Source organism: Balaenoptera borealis, assembly GCF_965194805.1.
Source record: "Balaenoptera borealis genome assembly, chromosome: 11".
Lineage (NCBI taxonomy): Eukaryota > Metazoa > Chordata > Mammalia > Artiodactyla > Balaenopteridae > Balaenoptera > Balaenoptera borealis.
Genome location: NC_138868.1, coordinates 97,627,070 through 97,639,536, shown reverse-complemented (window position 1 = coordinate 97,639,536; position 12,467 = coordinate 97,627,070). Strand labels below are relative to the sequence as shown.

The 12,467-nt window shown below is 50.4% G+C and overlaps 1 protein-coding gene across 7 annotated transcripts in view; it reads left to right on the top strand.

The window, feature by feature from the left end:
- The first annotated feature begins 11,684 nt into the window (after positions 1-11,684).
- LOC309606227 (FXYD domain-containing ion transport regulator 6) overlaps positions 11,685-12,467 on the top strand; it is a 32,602-nt gene continuing 31,819 nt past the window's right edge. For 2 of the 7 annotated variants that reach the window (XM_082343037.1, XM_082343035.1), the window contains exon 1: positions 11,873-12,012. The gene's annotated coding sequence lies outside the window, so the exon portion shown is untranslated. Of the gene's footprint in view, positions 12,013-12,467 lie in introns of all 7 variants that reach the window. The other 5 variants (XM_082343043.1, XM_082343041.1, XM_082343036.1 and 2 more) reach the window with 4 other exon arrangements.

Here is a 12,467-nt window from a genome sequence, read left to right as displayed (position 1 = left end):
GAATAGGGTAAATAGCCAGACATAGGACAATTTTATGGCAGGAACAGAGAGGGACTAAACCCTGTTTAAAAGATCAAGAGGTCACGTATTTCCCATCCTTGGGGCAAGGGAGACACGACACACGTGCAGAAAGGCTCCGTGGGGTCAAAAAGGCAGGGGACGCCAGACCATAATTAGTCTTGCCATCCCCCTTAGACGTCCTTGCGCTGAAATCCATCTTGGCTGAGGGGTCCTTGTGCACCTAGGGGAGGGCCCTGAGACAAATTAGCCATGGGGTCAAAGCAAGACGACTGGCCAAGAGAAAAACAAAGACCCAGAAGACTGTCCCCTTATAAAGGATCTAAACTTCCCAAAGGCATGACTCTAGCTACTCTCTCATTGAGTTCACCCATGCATCTTTCCCCATGTATTCTGCTTTTCTAATAAACGCTTTACTTTCATCTATACCTTCCGTCTCCTTGTCAGATTTTTCCTCTCAAGGCAGACAAGGACTGGGGATTTAGACCCTAGACGCTGGCCCCCATGGTCTAGCGGTTAGGATTCCTGGTTTCCACCCAGGCGACCAGGGTTCAATTCCCGGTCAGGGAACTAAGATCTCTTCCAGCTGCTGCTTACTGCAAGCTGGTGCTCCCTGCTGCGTGCACCTGAAATGAAGGGGATGTATGTGAACTCACCAGTGCTGTGCCAGGCCTGTGGTAAATGCGCAGAGGTGGCTGTTGGCATTTGTATCTCCTGCAGAAGCCTCTCTCAACCAGAGAATGGTATTCAGTTCTCTTGGTCACTCCCCGAGCCAGCTTGATGAGTTAAGCTGGATCGATCAGGGTCCCCCAGATATGGACAGGGTCAGCAGAACTTGGCACTTTCCTCCTTCATGGAGCACCCAGTTTCCTGGCGACGTGCAAAGGTCCACAGGTCAGAGCAGGGGGCGTGTCCCTCTGACCCTACAGTCGCTACTGTCTTGCATCTCTGCATCTGCTAGGACTTTTTGTCGCAATGGTCTGCTACAGGGTGGAGTTCACAGGAAAATGGGGATCAGGAACACCTGGCACTCAAGGTTGTATGAGGAGGAGTGGGACGTGCCTAGTTCCCTGCCTGGCACACGGTAGGTCCGTGATAGGTGTCAGTTAAAGTTCTCTGTTGGAGCTGGTCAAAGTGGGCTTGGTCAGTACAGGAAATCAAGAAACAAATGTCTATTGAGCAATTGTCACTGCCAGGCACTGTGGTAGGTATTTTACACGTGTTTTCTATACCAATCCTCATGATAATCCCATGGAATAGAGACTATTAATAATATGTCTTCACAGGTGAGGAAATTGGTGCCCAGAGAAGTTAAGTAGCTTGCTTAAGACCAACAGCACTCGATTCCCATCAGTGATTATCCATGTTTATTCTACGACTGGCTCACCGCCTTCCAGAAGAAACTGTTCTTTGGCATGGCGTTGTGGATCTCTCCGATGAGCAGGAATTATTTGCCGAGGAAGTAAATTTACCAACCTCGCTCATTTTGCCCACTCTGATCACAGGGGAGCTCTTCCCTCTATGGGCCTTGACCTCTCCTACTACAAGCAAAATCCCTTCTCTCTTGTTAAATCTTGGGCCAAGGGCAGTCGGGAACATATAAATTGTGTGCTCCATGCCTAGCAGTTCTTAGGAAAGAATGGGAAACTGAAAAGAAACTCATTTGGGTGGTGTCTCTGAGGTCTCCCCTAATGATGAAGGGGGGCTGGACTTTCAGGGGAGAGGGGGGCAGAGAATGGAATTCTGACACCAAATTCAGAAGCCCACGGCCTCACTGAATTAGCTCCTGGGGCTGGTCCTCTCCCAGGCCCTAATCAGCTTTCTTATCAGCACAGCGTGGGGCTAGGTAGGGGCTCAGGAAGTCTGTGTCCAGGTCCCCCCACTTGGGCACCCGCCAGGCAGTCCTATCTCTCCTCCACTGGTGGAGGAACCAGACAAGAAAAACAGGCCCTAGATGGAAATTTACAAACCCCGGTGCCTTCCCGGCAGGGCTTCTAAATCTGCCAAGTAGATGGCCTGCACCTCCCTCACATCTTATTCCAACCTCTGAGCCTCAGCCTGCTCTCCCATCCCAACCCCCAACCCTCCTCCTTCAAAGCCCAACTCTTCCAGGAAGGTGGCCTTGATTAGTCCCGCCTCTTATTCTGATCTTTCTCTTGGATGCTTTTGGTATTTCCACCTTAATTGGGACATTAATAATAGGCACTCAAGTACACAGCTTCGTTAATATTTTAAAATATTTTCCATGCATTTAGGAAAGTGTGAGTTTTCTCAGCTCCTCAGTTAGGACACAGAAACCCCGAGAGATGGGTGGGGCAAGGGAAGAAGGATAGGCCAGTACTCAGGAGACCTCGCTCTGGTCCCCACTGGGCCACTAACAAGCTCTGTGACTTTGAGCCAGTCAGTTCCCCTCTCTGGGCCTTGGGGTCCCAATTTGCAAAATGTTCTTTAAGGTCTCATCTGGCTCAAATATTCCATAGCTCTGTTTCCTTTGACTCTCCTCCTGTGTCTAGTTCACAGCTCCACACACAGAAATCTCTTGTGCCCTGTTTCTTCAAGACTCTGTATTTCTGAGTCTGTTTGATCTCTCTTACTCTGTGTCCCTGGCCTGGGTTCCTGCAGCTTTGACCTGCTGAGTCTGGGGTCACGGATGAAGCGGCCATGGGAGGAGTAAGGGGGAGACGGAACTCTCCTTCTCGGTGCCAGGGAGGGCCTGTAAAAATACAGATGCCCAGGTCGATCCCTGGAGAGTCTGATTCATGGGCCTGCGGGGGGCCCAGTCACCTTGTTTTAGTCAGCTATGGCTGCAAAACAAAACGTTCCCAAATTTTCTGTTTGTTTATTATTTACTTATTTATATATTTATTATTTTTAATACCTGGAAGACCCATGTTTCCTGGACTGAGAATCAGCGTTTTGGGCCTCAGCGTGCTCTGCAAGGGCTGTGACCTGAAACTTTTTAAAGAACCATCCACATTTTGGGGTAGCATTTCTGAATTGTCCATCACCAACCATTTCTTCTTGGATACCATCATGAAACACCTGTTTGCCAATTGGAGTTGTCCTTCAATTTGATGCACCTCTGGATCAGAATGAAACATTAAATTGTCTTCCTTCTCCATCAGGCGTACAGTTTTTAAACTATCATTGGCATTTCAAGTCTTCTGAAAACAACATGGCAGTCTATGCACCAAATTTTCTGTTTAAAACAACAACCGTTGCATTTACTCGTGATCTGAGGAGCAGGAATTCAGGCAGGGCGCCACTCAGTGGTATGTGGTCAGCATCGCTCAAGGGGCTGCCTTCAGCTCGGCTGGGCTGGGAATGTCCACGTGGTCTGTCTGTCTCTCTCTCTCTTTCTCTCTCTCCCTCTCTCTCCGGGGGGAGTCTGACTTCTTCCAAAGCAGATGGTCTCCAAGAAGTGGCATTCCAAAGGTCTAAGGCAGAAGTTGCAGATCTCTTAAGGCCCAGTCTAGAAAGTTACACGATGATAGTTCTGCCCCTTTCTGTTGCTCAAAACAAGACATAGAGCCAGCCCAGACTGAAAGGGGGAGAAAATAGACCCCACCTCTCAGTGGGAAGAGTGGTGAAGTTTCACTGTAGAAGAGCCTGTGGGATGGGAGAGGCCATCTTTGGAAACACAATTTACCATAATTTTAAAAATAGTCTCCTGGGACTTCCCTGGTGGTCCAGTGGTTAAGACTCCATGCTCCCAATGCTGGGGGCACGGGTTCAATACCTGGTCAGGGAATTAAGATCCTGCATGAAGCCAGGCACAGCCAAAAAGAAAAAAGAAAGTCTTCAGATGAATCTGCTGCGCCCAGCGTCTGCGAACCGCGTCTCAGGGAGCCTGCTTCGCATCTCTCCCTTCCTCCTTCCCGTCAGACAAGGCACAGCTTCAGACTGCCTCACAGCGCCGACACAGGGGCTAATTATCGATGCGCAGTGGTTTTCTCTGTCAATATCATTCCTACCATTTGCATTCAGTAAATACTGACCGTACACTCATTATATTGGTGAGTGGGGAGAGGGTTAAAAACATAAACCAGACTCCCCTCCCATCTTCAGATCACTCACCATGTAAAAGTAAACAACTTCGTCTATTCCCTGGGTGAAATCATTGCATCCCTTCTCCTGATTCTGAAAAAGAAAGTTCTGAGTTAAATTTAGGAAGATGATTGAAGATTCTCTTTTTAACAAGGTCTCGGGAAAGAGTTGTGTGCCAAGGGCTATATAAATGTTTACAATTAGAGTGAATGGCCAGAATGGTGAGCGTTTTATACCTATCACCTCCCACAAGCTACATCTAAGTTTCCATACAAGGCCTGAAAAATGAAAATCAATAGAGATAATGCTTGAAATGGTGGACATGAAATATGCCTCTGGTCTGAGAGGCAATTACTTGAACAGCATCTTCAAAGAGACAAGTGAATTACAGGAGGGTTGAGAGGGACAGAGCAGTCAATGGTCCCAGGAGTCCAACATAAACAGACAGAGAGGCAGCGCCTCCATGACCACAAGTGGTCTGCTGACCTGCCCAGGATGCCAGGCTTCTGGCTACTGCCCTGCCCGCCTCGGGAAAAATGCAGGTTTGTCTATAGGCACCCGATTTTGCTCTGTAGGGAAGCTCCTCTCCTCATGGTAGTTAATCTGCAGGCTTCATGTGACTTCTTTTTTTTTTTTTCACACACACACACTGTATTTTATTTTTACAAGAGATAAATAGACCGACACCAAGCATTGTACATGGATGACCACAACAAAAGCAACAATGATTGCAATTACCAAACATGAAACACACTCATACTATGTCATCATGTGACTTCTTTATACAGAAGTTCAACAGTCTGCCAGCCCCGAACCAGTTTTATTTCTTTCCTGAACTCCAGCTTGGGCTTTGGGGTGGCGGTGGGGGAAGTTGGGGATGTGAGAAGTAATAAGTGCATTCAGATCAGTCTTACTTGCCCAGCACATGTGCCTAGACTAATGGGTTATTGTCTAGTTGCAAAGCTGGTTTAGAGACTGAATGGAGGTGCCTGCTGGGTCACTACAGTTCTTCCGGGCCCCCAAACTCAGCTACAGCCTCTGTTCTGAGCCTGGATCCAGTGGGTTGGAAGAAAGTGTATGATGATACACAGGTATCTCTCTCCATGAACGCTGGCTCCAGGCACTCAGGGAGGGGCGGGGAGTTCAGCCGCCTACTTATGCTAACAGGCTGTCAGCTTCTCTGTGCATAGGGATAACAGAAACACGAAGCTATTCTGGTCTTGTCTAGGGAGCCATTATGTATTGAATTTCCAAAGTTATTATCTCCAAAGGGCGACATCACTCAGTTTTCTCCCATTTGCATTCACTGGGAAAAGACAAATGGGTGCATATTTGCAGAGTGGAAAGGCTGGGGGTGGGGGGGAGTGGTCATGTGCTCTAACTTGGATAACCAGAGGCTCTGGAAGAAGTGTGCTCATAATTAGAGATCAGCACCTTGAGGTGACATTACACGCTTACAAGTTTAATTTAATCAGGCAGCAATTGGTTTTCCAGACTAATGGGATTGGGGTGAATTTTTCACTTAGAAACAAATCTCACCTATGCTTTGGCATGCCTTGTTTCCTGACATACGTCATAGTTTTCCTGTGGGAAGATAGGGAGAGATTTTATTTCAGACTTCCCCCGCCCTGACTGCCTTTGCTTTCTTCCTTTTCCAAAAATCAAGACCCAGATAAAGATAGCTAAGGAAAGGGACCATGCAGGAAGCACTCCACAAAGAGTGATGCTGGGATTTGTGTTTCTGATGTGCTGGTGTGTGTCAAGTGTGTGCCAGTGGGGCTGTAAGTGGCAGGTGTAGGTTTTCTAGGGGAGGAAGGCTTGTGCTGAATTTCTGCTTTCTCATGATGAAAGGCTGCTCTCCCCACTTGTATCCCTTAGGGGTGTGTTGGCTGCGTGGGACAGAAAACCAACTACAGTCAATTTATGTACTGGGGGGTACAGCCGGTGCCACCTCTGATAGACTCGGCGAGAAGAGCCGCTGTCAGCCTCGGCGGCCCCACCCCTTGGGGGCTCGGGCCCAGGAGCTTACAGAGGGAGGGGTGACCTGGCCTGTACAAACTCCTGCCCCCCCATCCCTGTGTCCTCATCTTTAAAAAAAAAAAATTCTCAGCCTGGAAAAAAAATTTATGTACTAGGAGCTGAGTTTTCTCATGTAACAAGAACTCTGGAATGAGGTAATTCAGATGTTGTTGATGGCTCTTTCTAGCTTGCTGCCCTGCCATCCTTAGTTGCAGACTTCTTCATGGTTGCAAGATGGCTGTTTCATCTTCAGGCATCCCATCCATGTTTCTGACAAAAAAAAAAAAAGAAGGACAGGACATAGAAAACAAACTTACAGTTGCCAAAGGGGAAAGGGGAGAGGAGGGATAAATTAGGAGTTTGGGATTAACAGATACACACTACTATACATAAAATAGATAAACAACAGGGACCTACTGTGTAGCACAGGAAAACTTATTCAATATTTTGTAATAACCTATAATGGAAAAGAATCTGAAAAAGAACACAGATATATATATGTATAACTCAATCACTTTGCTGTACACCTGAATCTAACACAGCATTATAAATCAACTATACTGCAATAAAAAAAAAAAAAAGGAGAAGGGGGAGGAGGAGCAAGGGCAGGAGGAAGAAGAAGAGGAACAGAAGAAGGGAGAAAAAGAAAAGGGCAAAGGGCAAAAGGGACATATTACTGTGTCTTTCTTAGAATTCTTCCTGAGTATAATTCTGTTCCCATCTCCTTGGCCAGAACTGGATCATATGGACACCCCTAGTGGCTGGAAAATCAGTAGTTTAAACTGAACACATTGCAGCTGAATTAGAAAAATGTTCTGATAGAAGGGAAAAGGAAGGTGGGGAAGGGAGAAATTAGGAGTTTGGGACTGACATATACACACTGCTATATATAAAATAGATAACTAATAAGGACCTACGGTATAGCACAGGAAACTCTACTCAATACTCTGTAATGGGCTATATGGGAAAAGAATCTAAAAAAGAGTGGATATAAGTATATGTATAATTGATTCACTTTGCTGTACCCCTGAAACTAACACAACATTGTAAATCAACTATCCTCCAATTAATAAAAAAAAGAGTTCATTGATGAGGAAATGAAGAATTAAGTGAATTAACTAAAATCAAATAATAAATTACATTCTAAGGGAAAGAAAAAGAAGGGAAAAAGAAGAGAACGGACCTGGTCTAGGGAACCAGTGGTGTCTGCCATCCTACCCAGTCCCTAGTGCTCCACCCACAGTCAGAGAAGTCCTGCTTTTCAACCCCCAATGTCAGTGTCGGGGCTGCCTGCTCCTCCGCTCCAGGCAGTCTGGCCTGGGAACCCTCCTCTCCTCTGCCTGGGGCCTCAATAGCACCAGCTTCCTCACCCCTTCATCTTGGGAGGAGAGAACAAAGCAGCTGCATCTCACCGGCGTGGTCTGGGCCCAGGGTACCCGTGCCCAGGGAACCAGTTCTGAAGACCCTTTGGTTAAGCTGAGAGGTTGCTGGCTGGAGAGAGGGCATGGAAGAAAGTGTTCGGAACGCACCTGGAGAGGTGGGCTGAGGCAGGATCATGTAGAGTCTTGTGAGCTGCAATTCACTTAAATTCAACCAGTTGTAAGTGAGTCACCATGTGAGACACTAGGGCGTATAAATGGAGTAAGATGCCTGGCTGATCCCAAGGAGTTCCCATTCTACTTGGGCCGCACACACATGCAACTAAACACAGTAAAATTCAGACGATGATATGTACAAGCACAGATGAAGAGACGCAGTGCAGTTCATGACAGTGTGGACAAAACAGCCTTAATTTCAATAAGGTGACATCTGAATTTCACTTTGCATGGTAGGTATGATTCATGTAAGTAGAGAAGGGAGGGAGAGGATATCTTAAGCAGAGAGGATTATATGAGCAAAAGTTTGGGGGTGGGAAAGCAGGCAATGTATTTGGATAATTGTGAGTGGCCCTCTTGAGCTGGGGGACAGCGTTTGCAAGGACTGGGGTGACCAGAGTGATGAGATGGGGAAGGCAGGGCAGAGAATGGGTCGGAGATGAAGCAGAAAAGGTAGGTGCGTGTCAGGTGGTAAAGACTGAATGTTGGATTTTAAGAAGTTGGATTTTAACTTGTAGAAAATAGGGAGCCTTGGAAGGTTTGAATCACATCTGTGTTGCGGAAAATTATTACCAAACAAGAGTTACTGTGGGGTGGGGAGACTGAGGCAGAGGCACCAGCGGGAGGCTGGTACCTAGAACAGAAGCAGTGGGGGGAGAGGCATGAGGACGGTACACACTTTTCTGGATGAATAACTGAGTTGGAGCAGTGCCATTTCCAAATTCAAGGAAGATGCGGGAGGAGAGTCAGCTTTGGGGGGTCAGATGATGGATTCAGTATGGGCACTGCTGAGCCCCTGGAGATTACTCGTCTGGGTCTCCAGGGTAAGGACCAGGCTGGAGAGCATGGGGTCATCAGCCCTAAGTGGGTGGCAAAACCATGATTGTGGATTGGACTGTCCAGGAACTATGCAGAGTAGCGGACAAAGGGCCCAACACAACTGGTTGAGGGAGAAGCCAAGGAGTTTGAGAAAGAAAGATCAGGAAGGGAGGAAGGGATCAGGACCAAGGAGTGCTTTCGAAGTGAGCAGAGCTCATTCAGCGAGGGGCTTAGCATTCGCCCGAGGGTGGGAGAGAACACGCTTTCAAATCCCTGCAAAGTAAAATGAGTATGAATGGACCCAAGGTAGCAATTGGTGGGCAAGGTCTGCTCTGCTTCTGCAGTCTGCACCCAAGGATGAAACAGCACCCAAAGCTTGCTGTTTCTACTAGGAACTGCTAGGAGGGGCAAGGTCTCCTCGGGTGACTCCTGGTCTTGCCCCTTTAATTTTCCCTGCAGGCCCTCTGCTTCCTGTCCATAGCTGTGTGACCTGGGTACTGACTTATTGCAGGTCTGTTTTTGCCACAGTACAAGGGAACTGGGGCAAGTGTTATCCAGATGGAGTTTTAGCTGCACAGTTGCAAGATACTTCGCTCAGCACAAGTCCCTTAAGCTCCCAACAATTACACTATCCTTCCAAACCCTACGTCTTGGCATGGATCTTATTCTGGGCATGGGCGGGTGAGAGTGGGGAGGGTTTTAGAAATGGTTTCTGTGCTTTCGCGCCCTATGCCCACCGTGGCTGGGCACCCCTACCCCAGCTCTCTCTCTTTGCTCCTTGGCCTCTAGAGAAGCAGGCTTCCCTTCAGTTGGGATCCAAGCTGATTTCTCAGCTTCATATGAGCACTGCTCTCCTGACAGCTCCTGATCCTTGACTGTAGGGTCCCCCACACCATGGAGCCAGCAACTCCCCAATTCTTGCTTGCAGTAGTTTTCTTAATGCCCTTCAGTGGCTTCCCATTGTCGGGAGAATAAAAGCTGGACTCACCCAGGAACCACCAGGTCTGCCTGGTCTGGCATCTGCTTCCTTCTCCAGCCTGTCTCCTCTGCTCCAGAGCCACTGCGGCTCCTTTCACGCCATGCTCCTTCTGCCTCAGGGCCTTTGCGCGTGTGGCTTCCGTTCCCGTGTCAGAATCATTTCCCAGCCCTGCCTGTCACTCCAATTCCTGGCTCCTTCACCTCATCTCCTTAACACCTCCTGACCCTTCAGCTCGCTTCTCAAACGTTACATCCTCAGGGCTCTGAATCCTGTTTTAATGACACACTTGTCCATGGGATTATTTGATCAATCTCTGTCTCGCCAGTTAGCTCTAAGGGACCATGACTTTCCTTTCACTGTGGAGCCTGGAGCTTGGCCCAGGGCTCACTGCCCAGTAGCTCCTCATGCCAATAAATGTGTTGAAAGAATGAGGCAGCTGGTGACCTTTTTTACTGACGCCCACATGTTTCATAGGGGCTAGATGTGTTTATTCCTCCCCTAGAAGGGAGCCAGGACTCCCGCTAGAACAAACTTGTGTGTGACTTCACAGCTGTGTCACCCCAAACTCCCTCAGCTGTGCCTCTGGATGGACTGGGAAAGAAGCACATTTGAAGGCCAAGCCAAGGTCCTTCCGCACGTGAATGTAGCTCCTGCTGCCCCTTTGCAGCCTTTCACTGCTAAGGGGGCATCTGAGTAATTTGGCTAAACACCTTGGAATTCTCTGGCAAGACAAGGGCTGGTACTAACAGGTGACTCGGCTTTGGAGTTCTGACCCCTGGCCTGTCTTTCTCAAACAGACTTGCAGACCTGGGTTTGAAGTGTCCTCACCGGGAGGAACTCTAAGAGGCAACACAGTGAGATGCTGGCCGGCAGCCCTCAAGGGCGTCTGCGAGGGACTGATCTACTTGCCCAAGGACATGGGCCTAGCGAGTGATTTTCAAAGGCACCCACGGAACTTCGGGACTGGGCCAGAGAGACGTCCACTCTGTCCAAGGTTCTGTGCTCATGGAGTCCAAACTGTCCTCTCGAGGGTTCCCCACTCTTTCTCAGTAGCCATTCATGGCTTCCACATCTGTGCGAAGCCTTCTGGAATCCATGTATATTTCCTGTTTTGGGGTTTTGAGACTGGACCATTTATTAAAATAATTCAATCTAGGGTTCGAGCTGGAAGGGGCCTCTGGATTATCTAGCCCATGTCCTTCATTTCACAAATGAGAAAACTGAGGGCCAGGGCTTGGGGTGTTGAGGTAGGGCTGGGTCTCTTCCTGGCAGTACCCATCGTACTAGGGTTCGGGGTCTGTAAGGAAGTCCCTGCGGCTCCTCTCGGGCTTGGGCAGTTACAGCCTCTCTCAGGAACCGGCCCCCTCTCCCCCACCCCCAATCCTGTCGATCCCCCTCCTGGCTCAGGCTGGGCAGCCTCATGGCCGGCAGCATGGCTTCCTGGCTACCAACCGACTGGCCAGCCCTTGCTGTGTCCGTGGTTTCTGCCAGTGGCTGGCCTCGGGCCCTTGCTACAGGCCCTGCTCCGCACAGCGACTGCCGGCTTACGGAGCGCTCACTCTGAGCTCAGCTCCCGGGGGTCAGTGTTCTCACCGCCGTTTCACATGGAAGGAAACTGAGGCTCAAGAGTTCCCTTCAGTGCTGTGCTCAAGGTCACACCACAGGTGCAGTTGCGGAGCTAGGATTTAAATCTTCTCATTCAGTTTGTCGTCTCGAATTTGGACCTGAGGAGTGGACTGGGGAGGGGGCCGTACTGTGACCCGGCAGGAGCGGGACGAGGGGCCCTGATGAGGGGGATCTGGGCAGCAAATCTGTGGTTGCAGCGAGCCCCCGCCCTCAGCAGCCCCCCTGGCTCTTGCTGAAAATGACAACTCCGGCCAGAACCGGCTCGCGCGCCCACGACACAGCCATTCATGCTTTAGGTGCGCATCCCACTTAATTGTCAAGACTTCCAATTAACGTGGGTCTCTGTGTCTGGTGCTGGGCTATTTTCTCGTATTTTTCCGTCCCCCCTCCGCACCTCCCCGAGTTTACTATTTCGGAGAGACACTAGCTCTGTCATCGTGTTTGTCTCGCTCCCTCCCCACCCTCAGCAGAGGAAAACCGAAAAGCCACAGCTGGCGGCGGATGCGCGCCGGCGCTGGCCCGCCCCCCCGGCGGCGGTCTCCTGTTGCTTCTCGGAGCGGCCTGCGCTTTGAAGAAGAATCTCTCCCGCAACCGGGAGCAGCGGCGGCGCGCTCCGAGGAGCCGGCGGCGCGCGGCGAGCAGGAGAGGGTCTGCGCGCGGACGCCAACCGGAGGTCGGCGGACGGTGACCTCGCGGTCCCCGGAGCCCAGCCCCGGCTGAGCTCCCGCCCACCACTCCCCACCCCTGCAGGACGCGCCTCTCCAACAAGCCCCAACCCTTCCCAGCAGGGGAGGCGGGAAAAAAGCGAAAGCCTCGCCCACAGCCCTGCCCCCAGCCCCGCCGCTCCCAGGCTCCTCCGGACTCCGCGCACCCTCCTGGGATTGCCTCGGAGGGGACCGCGCCGTGCAGGTAAGGGGCTGCGGTGGTGGCAAAGTTGGGTTCTTCTTTTGGTGAGGGAGAGAGGCTGGGGTGGGGACCGATCGCGGGGCGCCGGGATGCTGCCAGGGTTGGTTTGTTTCGGTGGGTGTGAGCGGTCCTCGCCGGGCAGCTGCCGCCTGGGCCGCGGAAACCGGGTAGGGGATGGAAACCCGGAGGTGGTCGTCGGAAGAGAAGAGGAGCTGCCGAGGGGAGGCAGGCCGTGGCGGTGGGAGTGAAGGTGTTCTGGAAAGGCGCTTGCCGCCTGCCTGGAGCTTGGGGCTACGGTTTTGGGAGAAGGGGAAAGGGCTGCTCTCCGCTGTGTCCAGGGGGTTTTCCTTTGTTACTTGGAAGCTTGGACTCTTAAGTGGAGTGTGCGGAGGTGAAGACAGGGAGGGGGCCGGCTGTGTGTGTGCGCACATGAGCCATACAAAATGGAACTTGCCGGC